The 18,646-nt window shown below is 46.5% G+C and overlaps 1 protein-coding gene and 1 pseudogene across 5 annotated transcripts in view; one reads left to right on the forward strand and one right to left on the reverse strand.

The window, feature by feature from the left end:
- ZFYVE1 (zinc finger FYVE-type containing 1) overlaps nt 1-18,646 on the forward strand; it is a 59,078-nt gene that overhangs the window by 10,409 nt on the left and 30,023 nt on the right. The window contains exon 2 of one of the 4 annotated variants that reach the window (XM_031668011.1): nt 4,541-4,545. The exons of the other annotated variants lie outside the window; for them this stretch is intronic. The gene's annotated coding sequence lies outside the window, so the exon portion shown is untranslated. The remainder of the gene's footprint in view (nt 1-4,540; nt 4,546-18,646) is intronic. 4 annotated transcript variants of the gene reach the window in all.
- LOC110743806 lies at nt 7,228-8,803 on the reverse strand (annotated as a pseudogene). Its single transcript, XR_002523425.2, has 2 exons — nt 8,340-8,803; nt 7,228-8,048 (listed from the first exon to the last, which is right to left on the reverse strand). The product of XR_002523425.2 is annotated as a nucleophosmin-like (transcript).

The raw sequence follows: 18,646 nt of genomic DNA on the forward strand, positions 1-18,646 counted from the left end.
AAGAAATTGAACCAAACATCAGTTTTTCCTTCATCTTTTTCTTTTGTCTTTTGAGACAGGACCTTACTCTGTTGCCCAGGCTGGTTTCTACCTCCTGGGCTCATATGATCCTCCTGCGGCCTCCCAAACTGCTGGGATTACTGTACCTCGTCTTTTTCTTCCCTCTTTTAGTTCTGTCTGCTCCTCAAGTAATTTAGCTGGTGAAGTCAGCATTCTGTTTTGATATATTTTGTAACCTCTCTAATGAAATGGTAAGACTTTCTGAGTTGTATTTATTGATCTTTTTTTTTTTTTTCTTTTTTGGGGACTGGAGTTTTGCTCTTGTTGCTCAGGCTGGAGTGCAGTGGCACAATCTTGGTTCACTGCAACCCCTGACTCCTGGGTTCAAGTGAGTCTCCTGCCTCAGCCTCCTGAGTAACTGGGATTACAGGTACCCACCACCACACCCGGCTAATTTTTAGTAGAGACGGGGTTTCACCATTTTGGCCAGGCTGATCTTGAACTCCTGACCTCAGGTGATCCACCAGCCTTGGCCTCCCAAAGTGCTGAGATTACAGGCATGAGCCACTGCGTCCAGCCGTATTCATTGATTTTTCTAGCCTCAGTGGAACTGTGCTAGGAAAACCAAAGGACTTACAGATCCTTTATTTATTTATTTATTTATTTATTTTTGAGACGGAGTCTTGCACTGTTGCCCAGGCTGGAGTGCAGTGGCACGATCTTGGCTCACTGCAAGCTCCCCGTCCCAGGTTCAGGCTGTTCTCCTTCCTCAGCCTCCTGAGTAGCTGGGACTACAGGCGCCCGCCACCATGCCCTACACTTAGAGCATGAGAGGCCTCTTAGAGCATGCCCTTTTTTGTCCTTTTAGTAGAGACGGGGTTTCACCGTGTTAGCTAGGATGGTCTCCATCTCCTGACCTCGTGATCCACCCGCCTTGGCCTCCCAAAGTGCTGGGATTACAGGTGTGAGCCACCGCACCCGGCCCAGATCCATTATTTAGAGCTCGTAATAAATAAATGATTCATGCTGACGAGCCATCTGTAATCTCTTGAAGCCAGAGGCAACACCTTAGCACATAAGTTAAAGATCAGAAGAATAGGATTTCTGGTAGTTAGAGTTCGTAGTGGAGGAAGAGGATAGAATTTTCCCATCTCTTGGGTCTTGTGTGGGAGTCAGACATCGCATTTTATTAGAATGTTAACCTGTTAGGAGAAGAAAGGTGAAACAGTAAAAGGCATTTGTTTTTCTTTGTTCTTGTGTTTTTATTTTTTATTTATTTATTTTTGAGATAGAGTCTCGCTCTGTTGCCAGGCTGGAGTACAGTGGCGCGATCTCAGCTCACTGCAGTCTCCACCTCTCAGGTTCAAGCGATTCTCCTGCCTCAGCCTCCCGAGTAGCTGGGACCACAGGCGCCCGCCACCACACCTGGCTAATTTTTGTTTTTTTAGTAGAGACGGGGTTTCACCGTATGGGCCAGGCTTGTCTTGAAATCTTTTTTTTTTTTTTTTTTGAGACGGAGTCTCGCTCTGTCGCCCAGGCTGGAGTGCAGTGGCCGGATCTCAGCTCACTGCAAGCTCCGCCTCCCGGGTTTACGCCATTCTCCTGCCTCAGCCTCCCGAGTAGCTGGGACTACAGGCGCCCACAACCGCGCCCAGCTAATTTTTTGTATTTTTAGTAGAGACGAGGTTTCACCGTGGTCTCGATCTCCTGACCTTGTGATCCGCCCGCCTCGGCCTCCCAAAGTGCTGGGATTACAGGCGTGAGCCACCGCACCCGGCCTTGAAATCTTGACCTCAGGTGATCCGCCCGCCTTGGCCTCCAAAGTGCTGGAATTACAGGCATGAGCCACCGAACCTGGCGATTCTTGTGTTTTTAAAAAGACACCGTACAACCATCCCATTCTCCTCTGTCTCATTTCTACCAAACTTACCTGTGAGTGTCCTCTTTCTGAGAGAACAGAGCAGCAAACTGACAAGAGCCTCCACCTGTTCCACCTGCATGCTGATTGTTTCTGACTGGAATATCAGGAGAGCCAAGGGCCTTTTTATGCCCAAAGACTCTTGAAGCTGAGGCCTCTCATGCTCTAGGTGTAGGTTGGTAAAGAAGCTCAGTGACCCAGGAGTAGTCAGTAAGAGGCTAAGGGAATGTTCACTTGGGGCCGACCCTCTCTAAAATGGGAGCCAGAGATGAGACTCTTCGTCCTTCCCTTCAGCGAAGTCATTGGTGGACATCCTCTCATTGGGACCACTTTTTTTTTTTTTTTGGAGACAAAGTTTCACTCTTGTTGCCTAGGCTGGAGTGCAATGGCGCGATCTTGGCTCACTGCAACCTCTGCCTCCTGGGTTCAAGCGATTCTCCTGCTTCAGCCTCCTGAGTAGCTGGGATTACAGGTGACTGCCACCACACCTGGCTAATTTTTGTATTTTTAGTAGAGACAGGGTTTCACCATGTTGGCCAGGCTGGTCTCAAACTCCTGACCTCAGGGGATCTACCTGCCTCGGGCCTCCCAAAGTGGTGGGATTACAGGCGTGAGCCACCGCGCCCGGTGAGATTGCTTCTTTAAGAAGACTCATCTTGTAGCTTGGCGGCTTCACTTGTTTACAGTCCCAGAATAGTGCAGCTCAGAATACTGGGACTTGACTAAAAGATACATTATTCTAGTGGAGTTCAGGAATGGAAAATAGCAGGCTGGGCACGGTGGCTTATGCCTGTAATCCCAGCACTTTGGGAGGCTGAGGCAGGTGGATCACTTGAGGTCAGGAATTCGAGACCAGCCTGGCTAACATGGCAAAATCCCATGTCTACTAAAAATATAGAAGTCAGCTAGGCGTGGTGGCAGGCACCTGTAGTCCTAACTACTCAGGAGGCTGAGGCAGGAGAATCACATGAACCCAGGAGGCGGAGGTTTCCTCTGCTATTTCCTGTCTCCCTTCCTTTCTTTCTTCCTTCCTTCCTTCATTTCCTTCCTTCTCTTTCCTTCCCCTTCCTTCCCCTGTCCCTCCCTCCCTCCCTCCCTCCCTCCCTTCCTTCCTTCCTTCTTTCAGATGGAGTCTCACTCTGTCACCCAGCTGGAGTGCAGTGGCACCTTCTTGGCTCACTGCAACTTCCGCCTCTCGCATTCATGCAATTCTCCTGCCTCGGCCTCCTGAATAGCTGGGACTACAGGCTCTTACCACCATGCCCAGCTGATTTTTGTATTTTTAGTGGAGATGGGGCTTTGTCATGTTGGCCAGGCTGATGTCGAACTCCTGACCTCAAGTGATCTGCCTGCCTCGGCCTCCCAAAGTGCTGGGATTACAGGCATGAGCCACTGCACCCAGCCCTGTATGGGAATTCTTTACCACAAACTGGCTGTGCTAGTCTGCCACATGTCCATGCCACTTCTATCTTAGGCTTGTCTGCCGTTCACTTTCTTGGCCCTGTTCTTGGCTTTCTGGTTTAGGGTAGCTTCCTGGGGCTTGTTCTTTTCAGCTCCTCTGAGATTGGCCGGTAGATAACATAACAGGAGGAAATCCTTCAGGACTTCATTCTGGTCAGTAGATTGTGGCCAGAGGGATCATCATCTTTCAAATTGTTGAATTTTCCCATTTTTCTCTTCCAATGGCCAGAGTATTATAATGTAAGGACTAATTTTGGTGCAATGGCTGGTTAGCCCTTTGGCAAGTTCTGGTCAGAACATGAATATATCTATTATTGGTTTCTTAGGTGTCATATAAATATAACAATAAAAAAAAGATCTTAGGAGCTGTCAAAATTATAACCAATAGTTGGGTTAGTAGCAGGGCCTCGTCCTCCGTTGTTGCCTTTAAGGCAAAGAAACTCAAGTAGAAGCCCCTTTTGTTTAGTGATAGTGGTAGAGGGGAAGGCATTATATGGCATTTACTGGGAAACATAGGGTTGAGGATGACTCAGACCAAAAGAAAGATGAAAGAAACTCTATTATGTGCCTTCAGTTTCTGCTCAGTGTCTTGTGAGCTTTTTCAGCCTGGGGATCATTCAGTTACAACAGACTCTTGGCATTTAACTTGATAGGCTATTTTGTTTTAGTACAAGGATGTTTAAAATTTGACCCATGTAAGCCATTGAAACCACCGTGAGTCAGCTTTTTAGAGAACCTGTCTTTAACTACTTTAAGTTACCTCCAGTTTGCATGATTCTGTTTTTGTTTTTTTTTTTCCTGGCCTGTCAATTCCTTGAAGTGATTGATTTTTCTGGAATCGAGCAGGCATTTGGCTTTTTGAGCCAGGATTAACATAATAGACATATTTCTTATTAATTTGACCTTCAGTGTTTTCCTGTGGGTGCATCTACTGGCCGCGCCACCCTTGAGTTTATCCGGGAGATTATATAGGGCAGACGCACTTCGGATGGCTGGTCAGACTTTTCCGGGGAGTCTTCCCTGCTTTGGGAGGAGCTCTCTCATGAGATCATTTCTATGTGAGGTTAGAACTGCTAAATGTATTGAACACATTTGCTTGATGGGAAATCGGAGGAAAGATGTGGGGAGACTGTGAAGAAGGGAAGAAAAACAAGGGTAAAGAAGTTTCAGGCAAGAGGAGTTGGAAAGACCTGTGGAAAGAGACACAGGAGGAGCTTTTGAAGGGGGGGAAGGTTGGATGCTTCCCTGGAGAATGTTTTGTTCATTTTCCCCTTTTTTTTTTTTTGAGACGGAGGTTCGCTCTTGTTGCCTAGGCTGGAGTGCAATGGTGCAATCTTGGCTCACTGCAACCTGGGTTCAGGTGATTCTCCTGCCTCAACCTCCCAAGTAGCTGGGATTACAGGCACCTGCCACCATGCCTGGCTAATTTTTACATTTTTGGTAGAGACGGGGTTTCACCATGTTGGCCAGGCTGATCTTGGAGTCCTGATCTCAGGTGATCTACCCACCTTGGCCTCCCAAAGTGCTGGGATTACAGGCATGAGCCACTGCACCTGGCCTATTTTGCCCCTCTTTTCACTGGCTTTTGGCTAGCATTGAAGAGGCTCTGTTGACTGGTTTATATGGTCAGCTTGGTCATAGTTGGAGTTCTTGGGGCAAAGATGTTTTCCAGACATACATAAGTAGCTGATCTCTGGCGTGACTTCACTGGAGGATAATTGGACTTCCAGGTAGCTTCTAGAATTTTTGGTCCCTTCCTGATTTTCTTCTTAATGAGACTAGGTTATTGCTGTCTTTCCTAGGAAATTTGACTCTAGATGTTAGAATACTTGAAAGAACTGCCAGAGCCTGGTTCTGGCATGAAGTCACAGACCCTCAGGTTCAAGTGAAGGGACAGCGTGATACTGCGCAATCCAGCATTCAGAGTATTCTAGAAGTTCCTCTACTTTCCAGCTCAATCCCTTCTGTCTCATGAATATGTTATCTACATAGCTAAACTCATCTCTCATAACTTTTTCTTTCAAAACGCTCAATACAGTTTATGTGTATCATTCTACAGCAGTCATAAATACTTATTGAATTGTCAATTGCGTGCTTTGTGAGTTTCAGTAGTATCGCTGAACAAATGATTTAAAGTGAAAACTCAGATTAAATGAGACTAGGGAGGGATGGCAGAGGCATTCATTCCCTGGAATGAAGCTCTCTTTTTTGTTTATCTCTGAGTAAAGGCTTTTTGGGGATTCCACTGCTCTTTTTTTTTTTTTTGAGACGAAATCTCCCTCTGTTGCCAGGCTGGAGTGCAGTGGCACTATCTCAGCTCACTGCAACCTCCGCCTCCCGGGTTCAAGCAATTCTCCTGTCTCAGCCTCCCAAGTAGCTGGGACTACAGGCACACACCACCACATCCAGCTAATTTTTTTATTTTTAGTAAAGATGGGGTTTCATCACATTGGTCAGGCTGGTCTCGAACCCCTGACCTCAGGTGATCCACCCGCCTCAGCCTCCCTTGCTGGGGTTACAAGCATGAGGCACCGTACCTGGCTCCATGGTTCTTTTTGCATCCCCATTCTGGCCTACTGACTCATGGGTTTAGTTTGTAATTGGTAGGTCATTTGGTGCTCTATACTTTTTTTCCCTATGTCTCAGTTAACTGTTACCTAGATCTGTGATATTTACAGACAACCTACCTACCTCTTCCCCTTTTCCTTTCTTTCTCTCCCTACTTTCCCTTTGCTTCTCCCCAACCCTCCACTCGTTTCATGAATTAAGAAATTAAATCAGTGGGATTCAGGCATGAACCACAGTGCCCAGCTATTTTTTAATTTTTAATAGAGACGGGGTCTTGCTATGTTGCCCAGACTGGCCTCAAAGTCCTGGCCTCACATGATCCTTATGCCTCAGCCTCCCAAAGTGCTGGGATGACAGACGTGAGCCACCACACTGGGCCATATCATTCTTTTGAAGAAGATTGAATGTTTTCTTATGTATTATATATATATATGTGTGTGTGTGTGTGTGTGTGTGTATATTTATGCAATCTTATTATAGGTTTCTTTTTTTTTCTCTGAAAACGATCTTTTAGGCCAGACACAGTGGCTCATGCCTATAATCCCAGCACTTTGGGAGGCAGAGGTGGCTGGATAACCTGAAGTTAGGAGTTCGAGACTAGCCTGGCCAACATGGTGAAATCCTGTTTCTACTAAAATTAGCCTGGCATGGCGATAGGTGCCTGTAATCCCAGCTACGTGGGAGGCTTAAACCCGGGAGGTGGAAGTTGCAGTGAGCCGAGATCATGCCACTGCACTCCAGCCTGGGCGACAGAGCAAGACTCTGTCTCAAAAATAAAATAAAAATAAAATAAAATAAAATAAAATAATGAAGTAAAATAAAATAAAATAAAATAAAATAAAAATCTTTTGAGAAGGTGTCTCACACTGTTGCCCAGGCTGGAGTGCAGTGGTGTGATCTCAGCTCCCTGCCACCTCTGCCTCCCTGGCTGAAGCCATCCTTCCACCTCAGCCTCCTGAGTAGCTGAGACTAACAAGCATGTGCCACCATGCCCAGCTAATTTTTTGTATTGTTAGTAGAGATGGGGTTTTGCCATGGTGCCCATTCTGGTCTCGAACTCCTGGCCTCAAGCAATCTACTCGCCTAGGCCTCCCAAAGTGCTGGGATTACAGGTGTGAGCCACCTGCCCAGCCGTATAGATTCCTTCCTTCCTTCCTTCCTTCCTTCCTTCCTTCCTTCCTTCCTTCCTTCCTTCCTTCCTTCCTCTCTCTTTCTTTCTTTCTCTCTCTCTCTCTTTCTTTCTTTCTTTCTTTCTTTCTTTCTTTCTTTTTCTTTCTTTCACTTTATTAAAATACTGAGTTTTATTTCACATGTGTATTTTTGTCTCCCCACCATTTCCATGTCTGACCACCGATACTACTATGTCCTATCATAACATTCCATACATACTTAAAACCAAGCAAAGGGTGGAGTTCCATCTTTAAAAACTAAACTGGCATTTTGGACAACACATTCTTGGCAATGGAATCTGGACAACATTTATCAAACACGGTAGAGAAAGTTCTCAGTCTGCATTATAAAAAGGACAGCCAGATATCAACTGTTACAGAAATGAAATAAGACGGAAAATTTTTAACAAATTGTTTAAACTATTTTCTTAAAGAGACTTCCTCCACTGCCAGAGATCTTGAATAGCCTCTTGGTCAGTCATCCAGAAGCAATTCTTCACATAATTGATGAACTTGGCTTCCACTTTGGGAAGAGAACCACCTTTTTCTATACTTGCTTGCATTTTTGCTTTAATGTCTTCTACAGAACTAGGTCCTTTTGGTGTTTTAGGAGTTTTTTCCTGTTTTTTGAAGGATTCTTGTCCTTTTGATCTTAGTGTTGATGATGGTTTTGAGTCTTTTCCATTCTGATTTGACTTTTGTGCATTTTTGGCTGGAGTATCTCGTATAGATTTCTTCACTGGTGCTTTTTCTTCAGCTTCCTCATTATCAAAGTCATCATCATCATCATCTTCGTCATCATCATCTTCATCATCATCATCATCATCTTCATCAGCAGCAAGTTTTACTTTTTTCTGTGGAACCTTGCTACCACCTCCAGGGGCAGACCGCTTTCCAGATATACTTAAGAGTTTCAGGGCCGGACGCGGTGGCTCAAGCCTGTAATCCCAGCACTTTGGGAGGCCGAGACGGGTGGATCACGAGGTCAGGAGATCGAGACCATCCTGGCTAATATGGTGAAACCCCGTCTCTACTAAAAAATACAAAAAACTAGCCGGGCGAGGTGGCGGGCGCCTGTAGTCCCAGCTACTCGGGAGGCTGAGGCAGGAGAATGGCGGGAACCCGGGAGGCGGAGCTTGCAGTGAGCTGAGATCCGGCCACTGCACTCCAGCCTGGGCGACAGAGCGAGACTCCGTCTCAAAAAAAAAAAAAAAGAGTTTCACATCCTCCTCCTCTTCATCTTCTGACTCTGCATCTTCCTCCACAGCTACTAAGTGCTGTCCACTAATATGCACTGGCCCTGAACCACACTTCAACCTTAAGACCACTGGTGGTGTTATTTCAAAGCCCCCAAGGGAAACCGTTGGCTGTACAGACATTTTCAGTTGCCAGTGTTACTTTAATTGGACTGCCTTCGTAATTCATTGCCTCTGCTTCAACAATGGGCAATTCATCCTTTGCACCAGCCCCTAAACTGACCGTTCTTAAAGATAACTGGTACTCATTTTCATCATTATCCACCTTAAAGTGATAATCTTTGTCGGCCTTTAGTTCACAACTGAAAAGATAGTTCTGGGACCTCAGGGGGCTTATCTCCATGTCCATCGAATCTTCCATCAGGTGGCGGCACACACTTAGGTGGGAGAGAAGGCGGACGGAGATAAACGAATGCTGCTCCAGAGAACAGCCGCGTGGGACGGAATCACACCGGGGCCTTTTTTTTTTTTTGTTACAGAGACTCGCTCTGTCACCCAGGCTGGAGCGCAGTGGCACAATCTGGGCTCACTGCAACCTCCACCTCCCCGGTTCAAGCGATTCTCCTGCCTCAGCCTCCTGAGTAGCTGGGATCACAAGCACATGCCACCATGCCTGGCTAATTTTTTGCATTTTTTTTTTTTTTTTGAGATGGAGTTTCGCTCTTGTTGCCCAGGCTGGAGTGCAATGGCGTGATCTTGGCTCACCGTGACCTTTGCCTCCTGGATTCAAGCGATTCTCCTGCCTCAGCCTCCCAAGTAGCTGGGATTACAAGCATGCACCACCATACCCAGCTAGTTTTGTATTTTTAGTAGAGAAGGGGTTTCTCCATGTTGGTCAGGCTGGTCTCGAACTCCCGACCTCAGGTGATCTGCCTGCCTCGGCCTCCCAAAGTGCTGGGATTACAGGCTGTGAGCCACTGCGCCTGGCCAATTTTTTGTATTTTTAGTAGAGACAGAGTTTCACCATGGTGGCCAGCCTAGTCTCAAACTCCTGACCTCAGGTGATCCTCCCACCTCTGGCCTCCCAAAGTTCTGGGATTACAGGCATGAGCCACCGTAGTGGCCTAGGTTTCTTTTTTAATTCAAAAGATATATCCTTTTGAGGGAGGGAGTAGTAAGTATTGAATAAGGATCCTCGTTGTTCAATTATCCCTATTTTTCTCTCTCTCTCTTTTTTTTTTTTTTTTGGAGACATGGTCTTCCTCTATTGCCTAGGCTGGAGTGCAGTGGCACCATCATAACTCAAGCAATCCTCCCACATCAGCCTCCCAAGTAGCTGGGACTACAGGCACGCGCCACCACACCCAGCTAATTTTTGTATTTTTAGTGGAGACAGAGTTTCACCGTGTTGGTCAGGCTGGTCTCGAACTCCTGACCTCTTGATCTGCCCACCTCAGCCTCCCAAAGTGCTAGGATTGCAGGCATGAGCCACCGCACCCAGCCTCCCTAAGGAGAGCTTTTACTTGGGATAATGAAATTTCCAGGCTGGGCATGGTGGCTCATACCTGTAATCCCAGCACTTTGGGAGGCCGAAGTGGGTGGATCATGAGGTCAGGAGATTAAGACCATCCTGGCTAACCCCGTACTATTAAAAATACAAAAAATTAGCCGGGCAAGGTGGTGGGCGCCTATAGTCCCAGCTGCTCGGGAGGCTGAGGCAGGAGAATGGTGTGAACCCAGGAGGCAGAGTTTGCAGTGAGGCAAGATCATGTCACTGCACTCCAGCCTGGGCGATAGAGTGAGACTCCATCTCAAAAAAAGAAATAATAATACTTAATTAATTAATTAAAAAAAAAATTTCCAGCTGATGGTGATGACTCTGGCTTGGGGAAAACCAGCAATGATGTCAGTCAGCATGCCTCTAGCAGTTACTGCAAGTTACTCTGGGCCTCCACTGTGCTAAGTGCTTGATGTACATCATCTTATTTAATTTTTGCAGAAATCCTATGAAGTAGATTGTGTTGTTATCTTCATTTTAGAGGTGAATAACAGAGCCCCAGAGGGGTTAAACAACTTCTTTAAAGTTATCCTAAAGTCAGTGGATGATAGAGCGAGGTTGGTTGAACCCTTAATGGTGATACTATACCATCCCCCCACCCAGAGGATATAGCATCTAGACATTTTGTGCTGTGTTCATTCATTTATTGATCAATTATGTCTTGATTTCCTATTTTGTGTCAGGCACTGTGCTAGGGTTACAGTGGTGAACAACACAGACCATGTCTCTGCCAGCCTGGAGTACATTCTAGTTGGGGTGTTCAGAGCTGGAAGAATGGGAAAACATTAACAGAGGTGGTGGGTGGGAATGGAGGCTTTGAGCAAGAGAAGGGTTGAGTCAGTTGCCCAGGGTGTGATTTAAACCTAGCTCTCTTTTCTAGCCTGGTTTGTGTAGCTTAGCTTTTACTGTTAAGTCCCTTCTTAGCCCTCAGAATCATTCCAGAATCAAAGACCATTCTGCTCACTGCCAGGCCTTTACTAGAGCTTACATCTGTTTTCACAGCTGGCCAAATATGGATATGCTATGCCACTTAAAAAGGCAGCTGCATCTCCCATCCAGAAGCTCCTCAGAAAGTTCCCTTGAGGATGAGGTGGGGCTTGGGGATGACTGGGTATTTCCAGTGTGTCCTCAGAATTCATCTTTGCCTTGGAAAGCTTTTTATTCAGATATAAATGGATTGCTGAACTGGGTGTGTTGGGTATCATCAAAGAAACTGATCAGGGAGCTAAAAATGACTTTTTTTAGAAAAAGAATTTCTTTGTGGATCATCTCTGCATACAAACACTTTTTTTTTTTGAGACGGAGTCTTGCTCTGTCGCCCAGGCTGGAGTGCAGTGGCGCGATCTCAGCTCACTGCAAGCTCCACCTCCTGGGTTCACGCCATTCTCTCGCCTCAGCCTCCTGAGCAGCTGGGATTACAGGCGCCCATCACATGCCTGGCTAGTTTTTGTATTTTTAGTAGAGACGGGGTTTCACTGTGTTAGCCAGGATGGTCTCGATCTCCTGACCTCATGATCCGCCCATCTCGGCCTCCCAAAGTGCTGGGATTATAGGCGTGAGCCACCGCGCTTGGCCACAAACACTTTTATTAGGTCAGGCATGGTGGCTCAGGCCTGTAATCCCAGCACTTTGGGAGGCTGAGGCGGACTGATCACCTGAGGTCAGGAGTTCGAGACCAGCCTGACCAACATGGAGAAACCCCGTCTCTACTAAAAATACAAAATTAGCTGGGTGTGGTGGCGCATGCCTGTAATCCCAGCTAATCAGGAGGCTGAGGCAGGAGAATCACTTGCACCTGGGAGGCAGAGGTTGCAGTGAATGGAGATCGCGCCATTGCACTCCAGCCTGGGCAACAAGAGTGGAACTCTGTCTCACACACACAAAAATAAATAAGAAACACTTTTATTTCTGCTAGAATAGGAGAGGAGCCGCAGGCAGTCTCTGTGAAGCAAAGTGTCAGAAGCACCACTGGTAGTTACAAGACATGGTGAGGAATTCCTGGCCTCTCAAGTAATGGAACACTTTGGGGGCACTGGAGTGGAAGAAAGTGAGCTTTGCCCCTGCCAAATGTGCTCAGTGTGTTTGTGAGACCAACCCGTGACCTCAGTGTCTTCAGAAAACATTTGATTGAGAAATGATTGTGTTTTTATGTGAAACTCCAGCAACACATACATGGATAAACGTGAAGTATACACGCCCTTTAGGATAGAATGAACAGAACATTTCTAAACTTGCTGTGTTGAGGAAACAGGTTTAATAAAACTTAAACCTTGCTATTGGAAGGAAATCTCCTTATCATTTGGACTTTAAAATAGACTGGCTACTGATCTGTTTGACATAGTTTAGGTAAAATCCTGTTTGAAAATTAGGCCATGGGGTTGGACGCAGTGGCTCACACCTATAATCCCAAGTGCTTTGGGAGGCCAAGGAAGGAGGACTGCTTGAGGCTGGGAGTTCAAGACCAGCCTGGGCAACATAGGCCCTATCGATATCTGCAAAAAATAAACAGTTTAGCCAGCTATGATGGTGCATGCTGGTAGTCCTAGCTACCCGGGAGGCTGAGGCAGGAGACTGATCGAGCCTTAGAGGTTGAGGCTGCAGTGACCCACTGTATTCCATCCTGGGCAATAGAGCGAGACCTGTCTCCAGAAAAAAAAAATAGGAGGAATGTGTGATTGTAGTTGGTGCAGATTAAGTCCTTTTTTCCCAGGGACCAGCACTGAAAAGATCTTGGTGCCGAACTACTTAAGAGTGTTTTCCAGGTTCATTGGGGTTTAACTTCTAGAGTCTCTGACTGTGCTGCGTTGAACTTCCTTCCTTCCAAGGCTCTTTAGTTCCTTCCTCACCTCTTGGTTTCCCTTTTCAGGCCTCCTTGGAACAAAGCTGGTGCATGGTCTTTCATTCTAGAATGATTCTGTGAGGGCTTAGAAGGAATCTCTCGAGGGAGACCGTCATCATTCCCTTGGCCTGCTTTGGTCGGAGGTTGACTGCTAGACACTTTTCACTACCATGAACTATTCTGAATTCTAAACTGGGGCTGGGCGCAGGGGCTTATTCCTGTAATCCCAGCACTTTGGGAGGCCAACGCAGGCAGATCAACTAAGGTCAGGGAGTTCGAGAGCAGCCTGGACAACATGGTGAAACCCTGTCTCTACTAAAAATACAAAAAAATTACCTGGGTGTGGTGGTGCGCGCCTGTAGTCCCAGCTACTCAGGAGGCTGAGGAAGGAGAATTGCTTGAACCCGGGAAGCAGAGGTTGCAGCGAGCCGAGATTGGGCACTGCACTCCAGCCTGGGCGACAGAGTTAGACTGTCTCAAAAAAGAAGGAACTGTGGTGGGGGATCATTGAGTACGGTTATATTTCATTTTACAGACTCTTCTCAGAAGTCTATACAAAGTAAAAAGCTTTGGGTGAATTGGAGGGAGACAGAGAGGTGCTGCTGGGTTTTGTAAAGATTTTTAGACCAAGTCTTACTCTGTCAGCCAGGCAGGAGTGCAGTGGTGCAATCTCGGCTCACTGCAACCTCCACCTCCTGGGTTCAAGTGATTCTCCTGCCTTAGCCTCCCAAGTAGGTGGGATTACAGGCATGTGCCACCACACCCAGATAATTTTTATATTTTTAGTAGAGATGGGGTTTCACCACGTTGGCCAGGCTGGTCTCGAACTCCCGGCCTCAAGTGATCAATCTTCCTAGGCCTCCCAAAGTGCTGGGATTACAGGCGTGAGCCACCACGCTTGTCTTGTAAAGATTAATACAATATTAGATGGTTACTAAGAGCCAGCTATAAAGCCAATATGAATAATAATGTGTTTTGGCCAGGTGCAGATCACGAGGTCAGGAGATCAAGACCATCCTGGCTAACATGGTGAAACTTTGTCTCCCTAAAAATACAAAAAATTCTCCGGGCATGGTGGCGGACGCCTGTAGTCCCAGCTACTTGGGATGCTGAGGCAGGAGAATGGCGTGAACCCAGGAGGTGGAGCTTGCAGTGAGCGGAGATTGCACCACTGCACTCCAGCCTGGGCGACAGAGCAAGACTCCGTCTCCAAAAAAATAAAAAATAAAAAATAATAATAATGTGTTTTGATTAGCAGGAGAAGGTTATCTGATGTGAGCAGTGAGATCTTTCGTTTTAGGTAGAATTCATTTCGATCTTACCACATTGCTGAATCAGCCCCCAAATGAGCAATTCACAGGTGTAAGCCCAGCTGCTGCTGCCGTGCACCTGGGTGTTTTCCCAGTGGGCTGGTCTTTAATAATGGTTCACATATCGAGTGCTTACTCCATGCCAGGCACCGTGCTATGCCTTTTGCATACTTTATCTCTTAGTCTGCTGAGTGTCGCTAGGAGCTGGACATGTTATTAACTCATTTCCCTGAGGCATTGAGTAGTTAAGTAACTTTCCCAAGGCCACTGGTACCATGGCAAAGCCTGTAGTGGCATTCAGGTGTTTTGGAGTCACCTGAGAACTAGCAAGCTCAGGGAAGATGGAAGGCAAAAGTTAGGGAGGGGTGGCTTTGGTGTCCCTCCTGTGTTTGCTGTTGGTAAGGGCCAGTGACCATTTCAAACATGTTGTCGACTTGGATGGGTGGCCAGTTGGCCGAGCTCAGGGCCAGGTAACCTGTTTCACTCCAGGAATGGAGCAGCATGGGGTCACTGAGTGTAGACAGGCCGAACAAGTAGAGCTGGAGCCTCGTTCCTTCCTCGCCCCTTCCTTTATCAAAAGGAATCTTCTTATTTTTCTCTACCTTTGCCTCCCTGACTGAAAACCAGTCTTGCTACCACCTAGGCTAGGCTGTTCTCTCCTTTCTGGCTTAGAGGAAAATACTCATGTGTTAAGGATGAATTTAGTAGTATATCAGGAAGCAAAGTAACATGAAAGGCAGACAAGGAAGAAGTGAAGCATGGTTTCAGTGTGCCAGCATTTTCCCGCATTATTTGTTTATTTGATTAATTAGCACCTGCAAAGATGGTTATAGCCTCCTTTTTTTGTTTTTTGTTTTTTTCTTTTTTCCTTTTTTTTTGAGACGGGGTCTCACTGTCACCCAGGCTGGAGTGCAGTGGCTTGATCTCAGCTCACTGCAAACTCTGCCCAGGCTCAAGCAATTCTCCCACCTCAGCCTCCTGAGTAGTTGAGACTAAAGGCACGTGCCACAACGCCCGGCCAATTTTTGGTATTTTTAGTAGAGATGGGGTTTTGCTGTGTTGCCAAGGCTGGTCTCAAACCCCTGGGCTCAAGTGATCCATCTGCTTTGGCCTCCCACAGTGCTGGGATTACAGGTGTGAGCCACCATACCTGGCCTAGCCTCCTTTTACACGAAGAAAATGCAGTCGGTGCATGTTAAGGGATTGTTCACTGCTTGTCAGTAGAAACAAACAGCCTGGGCCTTTGAGTTCCTCCTCCCAGGAGGATTATTTACATTGGACTCATCTATAGGCCCAACACATGGACATCTGCACTTGACACACCCCCGGACACCAAAAGCCTAAATGGTATCACCACATGCAGGCAAGGAGTGTTTTCTTTCCATCCCATGTGAGTTATTTGTGTGTGTGTGTGTATATATATATATCATTTGGTGGACACTTAATATGAATCTCGAGACATTTAATTCTTTCCCTAAATGTTCCCGTGTCCCCACTTTCAGGTGCCTGCTCTTAGATAATCTGGATAGCAGTGGCTGATTTGTTTGTGAAGAGTCACGACAGAGTAGATTTCCGTGGGGAGAAAATCCCTAGGCCTGGTCTTCCATACCGGGCCTGGTCGAGTAGGTGGATGGCTCTTCCAGCAGCCACCCTGACCTCACCTGACTCCATGCTGGTAGAGCTTTACAGAGCTTTCATTTTGTTTCTTCTTGCTGACCAACTTAGCAGCTGGGGACCAGGCTGGCTGAGTGACACGGGTCCAAAATGGGCTGTTCTGTGTAACTTCTTGTTTCTCTCTGTTGTCTGCTAGATCACTTAACCCATCACCAAGTTTATGAAATGCTGCTGTGTGTTCAGCCCTGTGGAAGATGTATGGTGGGAAAAGTGTTTAAGGTACCTGGGTACCTAGCAAGGTGCCTGGTGTTTATTCACTCACTCATTCAGTCCGCAGCTGCACACTGAGCTCCTCTTGTGTGCCAGGCGGTGTCCTGAGCGCTCTGCATGTAAAGATAAGGTAGACACGGCCCTGCCGTCATGGTTCTAGTGAAGGACACTGTCACTGTAGCCGGCATTCAGTGAACTGTTAGTATTATCAGCAATATTCAGGCTCTTAATAATGAAACAATAGTGATGTCATTAATAGAATAATGAGTGGTTTACTTTTTTTTTTTTTTTCCAGTTAGTCTTGCTCTGTCACCCAGGCTGGAGTGCAGTGGCACGATCTCAGCCCACTGCAGCCTCCACCTCTTGGGCTCAAGTGATTCTCGTGTCCCAGCCTCCTGAGTAGCTAGGACTATAGGCGTGAATGACTACACCCAGCTAATTTTTTGATTTTGTAGAGTTGGGGTCTTGCTATGTTGCTTAAGGTAGTCTTGAATTCCAGGGCTCAAGCAATCCTCCTGTCTTGGCCTCCCAAAGCACGGGGATTTGGTTTACTATCTTGATGAGATTATAGGAAACAAAGGTTTATCATATTTTCACACTGAGTGGTCTGTATATTTCTCTGTTAACAAACAAGCAGACTCAAGAATCAGAAGGTGTTCACCTCTATAATCCTAGTGCTTTGGGAGGCGGAGGGGCAGATCACCTGAGGTCAGGAATTTGAGACCAGCCCGGCAAACATGGAAAAATCCCATTTCTACTAAAAGTACAAAAAAAGTTAGCTGGGTGTGGTGACACGTGCCTGTAATACCAGCTACTCTGGAGGCTGAGGCAGGAGAATGGCTTGAATCCAGAAGGTGGAGGTTGCAGTGAGCCGAGATTGTGCCCCAGACTCCAGCCTGGGTGACAGAGCAAAATCCTGTTTCAAAAAAAAAAAAAAAAGAGAGAAAGGGCCAGGCACAGTGGCTCACGCCTGTAATCCCAGCACTTTGGGAGGCCGAGGCAGGCGAATCACGAGGTCAGGAGATCGAGACCATCCTGGCTAACACAGTGAAACCTTGTCTCTACTAAAAAATACAAAAAATTGACCGGGCATGGTGGCGGGCGCCTGTAGTCTCAGCTACTCGGGAGGCTGAGGCAGGAGACCTGTGTGAACCTGGGAGGTGGAGTTTGCAGTGAGCTGAGATCACGCCACTGCACTCCAGGCTGGGCGACAGAGTGAGACTCCGTCTAAAAACAAAAACAAAACCACACCAAAAAAACAAAAACAGAAAAAAAAAGAAAAAATCAGCAATGTGTCTTATTCTCTGTTGGCTGGAAGATACTTGATGTGAAGCTTCCTCGGAAACTCCTTTCACCTGAGTAGCCATAAGCTCTTTGAGTTAGGAGCTTTGACCCTGGGGTTCTGTATTCCGAGAATAGGAGTTCTGAGCATCTTTCAGGAGCTCCAGTCTGGGATTTCACCGGCCCTAGGTATCGTTCTTCATGGCCTGGCTTTTTATAAGGACTGCAGTGTTCTTTAAACTGTTAGGAGGAGAATTATGGTAGATGAGGTTTGACCAATACATTAACTTGGCTAAGTGCTGTGGCTCACACCTGTAATCCCAGCACTTTGGGAGGCCAAGGCAGGTGGATCACCTGAGGTCAGGAGTTTGAGACCAGCCTGGCCAACAGAGTGAAACCCAGTCTCCACTAAAAATACAAAAATTAGCTGGGCGTGACAGTGCGTGCCTGTAATCCTAGCTACTCGGGAGTTTGAGGTGGGAGAATCACTTAAACCCAGGAGGTGGAGGTTGTAGTGAGTCAAGATCACGCCACTGCACTCCAGCCTGGGCAACAGAGCAAAAACTCCGTCTCAAAAAAACAAAACCAAAACCAAAAACTGTATTGAGATGTCATTCACATACCATAAAATTCACCAGTTTAAAGTATATAATTCAGTATTTAGTATGTTCATAAAGTTGTACAATCCTTACCACTATCTAATTTTGGAATATTTTCATCTTTCCAAATAGAAACCCAGCTTTAGCAGTCTCTCCCTCTTCCCTCTAGCCTCTAGCAACCACTAATCTACTTGCTGTCTGTGAATCTGCCTGCTCTGGACGTTTCATATAAATGGAATCGTACACTGTGTGGTCTTTTGTGTGTGGCTCCTTTCACTTACCGTGTTTTCAAGGTTCATCTGTGTTGTAGCGTGTATCAGCACTTCATTCTTTTTTGTTGTGGTTACCCCAGCAATGTCAAGCAAATATTGTTTGATAGCCAGCTGCGTTCATTTCACAAAAACGTTTTCCCAACATTTCTACCTAAATGTTATTAGGTAACAGTGAAATTTGTATTCTTTCTTTTTTTTTCTAGACCGAATCTTGCTTTGTTGCCCAGGCTGGAGTGCAGTGGTGCGATGTCAGCTCACCGCAACCTCTGCCTCCTGGGTTCAAGCGATTCTCCTGCCTCAGCCTCCTGAGTAGCTGGGATTACAGGCATGTGCCACCATGCCTGGCTAATTTTGTATTTTTAGTAGAGACGGGGTTTCTCCCTGTTGGTCAGGCTGGTCTGGAACTCCCAACCTCAGATGATCTGCCCGTCTCAGCCTCCCAAAGTGCTGGGATTACAGGCATAAGCCACCGCGCCTAAATGAAATTTGTATTGTTTCTATAGGGAAAATATTTACACTTTAGCCTCTCCATATGATAATTGGGGGTGGGACGTAGGTACAGAACTCTCACTTGTCCATGTTATAAGCACA

The sequence above is a fragment of the Papio anubis genome, chromosome 7 (assembly GCF_008728515.1).
Source record: "Papio anubis isolate 15944 chromosome 7, Panubis1.0, whole genome shotgun sequence".
Taxonomy (NCBI): domain Eukaryota; kingdom Metazoa; phylum Chordata; class Mammalia; order Primates; family Cercopithecidae; genus Papio; species Papio anubis.